The sequence below is a fragment of the Manis javanica genome, chromosome 10 (assembly GCF_040802235.1).
Source record: "Manis javanica isolate MJ-LG chromosome 10, MJ_LKY, whole genome shotgun sequence".
NCBI classification, from domain to species: Eukaryota; Metazoa; Chordata; class Mammalia; order Pholidota; family Manidae; genus Manis; species Manis javanica.
The window spans coordinates 85,211,047-85,216,375 of record NC_133165.1 but is presented as its reverse complement, the minus strand read 5'-3'; the positions used below and the strand labels follow the sequence as shown (position 1 = coordinate 85,216,375).

Sequence of the window (5,329 nt, the reverse complement as noted above, 5' to 3'; positions counted from 1 at the left end):
CCTGCACCCTGCCGGAAAGGCGGGAGCCAGCCAACAAGCACCTAGCAGTGTGGCGCCCTCTAGGGGAGCCCCTGCAGGCTCTCCCCTGGAATTCAAACCTCTGCGGTGTAGCGGAGGACACATACCTTCAGGAACCAGGCTGTCCCGCTCTACTCCTCAGTGCCCTAGGCCCCCCACTCCCCACCACCACAACAACAATGGCCCCTACATTGCCAGGTGTGTAGGACACAGATGGAAGGGGACTAAAATCCACCCTAAGCTCCACTCACCCTGGCCCTGGGCAACATCCCCCAGGAGGATGGGAGCTTCCTCTGATTTTCACAGAAGCACCCTGTGAGCTTGTAGTGGCCTGCTACCCAGGGACCTCCCAGGTCTGTCTCCTGGAGGGGGTGGCCCTGGAATGCAGCAGGCCTGCTAGCCCTGCTCCAAGGAGCTTGAAAAGCAGCTTCTTCCCCTCTCCTCTGCTACCCCCCAGTGGACACCTGATATACCTTTTGTTTGCAAAAATGCAACCTCTCTCCACTACAGCCTAGTCTTAAGTGCCCAGTCTTCAGAGGTCCAAACAGGGTGAGCAGCAGGCTGCAGAAAAAGATGAAAATCCAGGGCTCTGTGTCCCTCGGGTCCTCACCACTGCACTGCCAACTAGTGCTGATACTGGACTCTCAAAGTCTGACAGATGGAGGCGGGAGCTGGTATTGGAGATTTTGTTTCCCTTTTCATCTGTTTCCCTTCTGTCCCTGCGATGGTGCTGTGGATCCTATGCTGTGGGAACCAAGTTAACCTTGTCTCTGACCTTAGTCTTCCTACTTTGAACCAGAACCCAAAGACATGTTTTCTGTGGCTTGCCATGGTCTTGTTACCTAAATGTTTGAATTAGCTGTCAACATTTAAAATGCATATTTCGTGAAAAAATCCAGATTTCTGATTTCTGTTGCAACTTCAAAAGTTCTGAGCACTCTGGGACCACATCGCTATGTGTCTACATGGGCACAGACTGATAAAGAAGCTTCCCCGGTCCTGACCCTAACATCTGGGTAAGTGAGAAAGGGTGAAAAGGAAGGCACAGCTCCCCTGCTCTTCTGACCCAGCTCCATCCAGCCCCTTGTCACACATTTGGAGGATTCATGGATACAAGGATGCTTCCAAGTGTCCAGCAAAAATATAATGTGAGCTACAAATGCAAGCCACTTATGGAATTCATAAAGCAAAAGGAAATGGGTGGAATTAATTTTAAGAGTTTATTTATTTAACCTAATATAGCCAAAATATTATTTCAACATGTCGTCAATATTTAAAATTATTATACTCTATTTTCATTTTTTTCTCACACTGCCTTCAAGTTCTAATGTGTATTTTATACTTAACTGCACATCCCAAATCACATTTTAAGTCCTCAGTAGCCACATGCAGTGACTGATTAGCCAGGGCAGATCTAGATATTTCCTCACTGCCAAATCAGTCATCCTTTGACCACCATCAGGAATGGTCTGCAGGAGGTGGGGTCCAGGGAAAAAGCCCAGGCAGTTCCTGGAAGTGAGCTCAGGGCCATCTGGACAGGGAAGGGGAACAGTCAGGGGCAGGCTCTGGCAGGGGGCACGTTTGGGGGGACAGGCTCTGGGTGGGCATGTTCTTCTGACCCCTTGGACTCATCACCAGGAGTGGAGGGGCACAGCTAGAAGGCAACAGAGCAGGGCCTACTAAAATAAGAGCTCCATGGCAGGGATGCCTCTGGCCCAGGTATTTTAAGTAATTCTAGTTTGCCATAGTCCTTACCATTCCCTTTTGCAGTCCCAACAATGAAGCCAAATGTCAGATGCCATTGCTATACTTGGGCCATCTTCTAATAGAGATAAAAAGAAAATTAAACCATTCCTATGTGCCCATTATTTGTGAACATGAAGAGTTTTCTTGTGGTTTTCATGTGCACACACTATGTGTCTATCCACAGTTCCTTACCCTACACCCACTCTTCTCTTTTACCTTGGTTGTCTGGCCTCTGTTGGCATTTTAATTTGACCTCCTAAACCAAAAAAGCCTACAATTTGTCTACATTTCACTGTTCCAATAAGCCCTAAAGGTAGTCCAGTAGCTGGAGAAATGTCAGGGAAAATGTCCAGAAGGCAGGAGGAACAGGCTACAGTGGGCAAGGTGTTTGGCTGGGAACTCCCCAAAATTCCCACCAGGGGGCACCCAAAGCCTGAGTAAAGTGGCCCATGGGCATCCAGGTGACTGAAGTTGTTCTGCCTGCCTCTCCCCAACCCCGTGGTGTGCCCACCAGTGTGGCCCACTCCTCGGTCCCCATTTCTAATCCTGCAGATTTCCCCTAGGTTAAAAAAGTCTGGGCAAGTCAAATAATCTGGGGAAAGCTCCAGGTTCGTTCTGATCCCAGCTCTGCCACCAAATAGCCCAGCAACTCTGAGCAAGTGACTTCTCATTTATAGGCCTCATCCCTCACCTATAAATGAGAACTGAAACTTTCTCACAGAAGACATGGGATAATCAAACAAGGCCGAGCTGCCCTGCCTCCTTGCAGATCCACCCCCATCATGACAGACACAGTAACTATCCAGACCCAGAAGTTCATGACCAACCGACTACTGCTGTGGAAACAAATGGCCTGACGTCCTTCACCCTGGGAAGGCAACAGTACCGAAGACAGAAATTCAGGAAAACTAGCCTAAGCGTACAAGACCACACCAGAGGTCATCTCTTAGACTCAGAACCCATTTTGGTGGTGGCAGGATTTAGTTCTATGGATTATGCAAAGAAAAGTGAACTCAAACACAGACTCATAGACATGGACTGTATGAGAAGAAAAGACCTCCACAGAACAGTACAAGGAACCCAAGAACAGGATGAAGACAGGCAGGGGGACTGCAAGGCCCAGGGTGGTACTGGCGAGCAAGCTGGAGACTGGACAACAGGAGTGAAGATTCTGCGAAGTCACTTCAACAGGAGTGAAGTGACTTTATCTGTGGTGATTCTGCAGATTTTTCATGAGAGGATTAATACACTAAGAACTTTTATATTTTAAAAAAAAACAGCACTTTGAGAACAGAGAAGCCCAATACAAAGGCGAGGAAGAAAAGAAACAGAGTGGAGGTAGGGAGCAGGAGGGAGCAGGCAGATGCCGTAGGGCCTCTCTGCCTCCTTCCCAGCCCCACGCTGCTTCCAGAGGCTCCCTGGCCTCCAGCGGAGTGAGTGTGGCCTGCTGGGCTTGGAGAGAGACACAGAGAAAGCTGGGAGAGAATTCGCCCTGAAGGGGCTCCTGAAGAAAAGAGCAGGTGGCCCTGTTTACAGTCCACAGAACATTGCCCAGTTCCACCCTCAACCACCCGGGATGGTGCAGACCATCCCCACGCCACTGTTCAGAGGGGAGGCAGCCTGCGCACCATCACAGACCCTGGAGTGCCTGCCCAGGGCTTCTGACCCTCATCCAGCACCCATCCACCGTTAGGCACGTGTCCCTATCGGTGAGATAGGGGGGCAGCAGGTAATAACTCCTGCCCAGTTCAGTGTGGACCCTGGAAAAGGACAAAGTCTTCCTGGGGCTTCAGGAATGTAGAGAAGGAGCAGGGTGCTGGAGATCGAAACAATGTAACACTGTATCCCCCGACCAGGACCCAGTGATGTGGAACAGCTCATTGACCATAGCCATGTAGGCCCATTAGTTTACAAGAGTATCCAGGTAACCTTCACAGAGATAGGTTAAAATATAACTCGCATCCTGGCTGAACTTATAGAAAACTCCCACTGCAAAGCATAAAACCCTAGACACCCGAGACCCCGAGTGGCAGCCTTGCCCCTCCCTGCACCTGGGGGAGTTCCCTACTTTCTCTTATCCTGAATAAAACTCTCTCTGCAAATCTCCTACCTTGCTCGTTCACGAAGTTCATTTTTCGACTCCGCGAACAAGAACCCCAGCATCATTGATGGGGGCTCGTCCGGGATATCTTTGCAGATCAGTATAGGCACCCAGCTTTCCTTTTTCTTTCACCTTCCTTATACAAGGAAGCGGTCTATGAAATGCAGCACCGGGAGCTCTTCAGCCATTTAAATGGATTAGCCCGGCCACCAATCTCAAGTCTCGAGATAGGTTCCCCTGCGTCTCTCTTGGTGGATCCCCCGTCTCCTGCGGGAGCTGGGAAAGTCACCTGAGTCGAAGCCAGGATTCCCTTTCAGAGGCTCTCCTTGGACATGAGGGACTGAAGAAAGTCGTAGACAACTGTGAGTCTAAGCTGAGGTTACACTTCAGCGGCTTCTCAAAGGTCCACGTGTCTGAAATCAGACCCCAACAGCCCAATCAGGTATCCATGAGGAGTCTCTCTCTCTCTCTCTCTCTCTCCATCTGGATGAGGCACGGACGCTCCTCATTTCCTTTACACTCTCTATGTGTGCCTCTAACTCCATCAATTCCATGGAACCCGATGCTCACCACCACAAGGTAGGAGAATCTATGTTTCACTCTTACTCTTGACTTAATACTGCACCTTTTTTATCTCATAAAAATGTGTCTGGGCCCCCGTTAGCCTCTTAAAATATGCCTAGCATAGGCTACCAGTCTCAAGTCTTGGGTGAAAGGTTTCCCAGTGTCTGTGGCTCCTTGATTCCCTGCCTCTGAATGTCAAGGAATGGCTGAGCCGACTTCCTACTTTCCTATCCTAATCTGCGGACACCCAGGACAGACCGGGCTAGTAGACAGTGGTCCTTGGATCTCGGCTCCAGTGATTGAACTGATGGCTCTGAGTGAACCTGTGGCTAGACTGCTGCCTGTGCAACGAGAGTCGCAGATGACCCCCGACCTCTTGTCTCACAGACCAGATTTCCTACAGCAGATGACTAGCACGATAATTCCCAGGCAGTGGCAAAACCTGATGTTTTAAGAGTACAGACACCACCCCTCCATAACTGTCCATAGCAGCCTCTGTCTGAATTCTCTCTCTGACCTTGGAAAAAGTTCCCCTGCTCCTCATGTGAAGCAGCCTTTCAAGGACTGCGCCACTTCCTCCTGTGTGGTGGGAAAGAGGTTTGTGAGGTAGACGCCATAGTCAGGCCCTTTATCTGGCTTCGGGACCTTACACAGGCTACACATTTGTTCCTCCTAGACCGGACAGGCATGGGACTCAAGATGCCTCACGCTTCTGCAGTCTAGAGGACTTTTCTGGTCCCACTGAGCTGGCCTGTGGCCAAGCTGAAACCTGAGCCCAACATGTAAACAGCCTCTAGTTGAAAGGTGTGAGGAAAGCTTTTGTGCTTTGTGTTGGTGAAATATATGCCGACTCCATGTCTCCACATTTCTTGACAGAAGCATGTAGAGAAAGAAGGCAGC

At 49.9% G+C, this 5,329-nt stretch overlaps 1 pseudogene; it reads left to right on the top strand.

Annotated features, from left to right (window-relative positions):
- Positions 1–2,461: 2,461 nt before the first annotated feature.
- LOC108402971 (small ribosomal subunit protein eS24 pseudogene) lies at positions 2,462–2,930 on the top strand (annotated as a pseudogene).
- Positions 2,931–5,329: the final 2,399 nt, after the last annotated feature.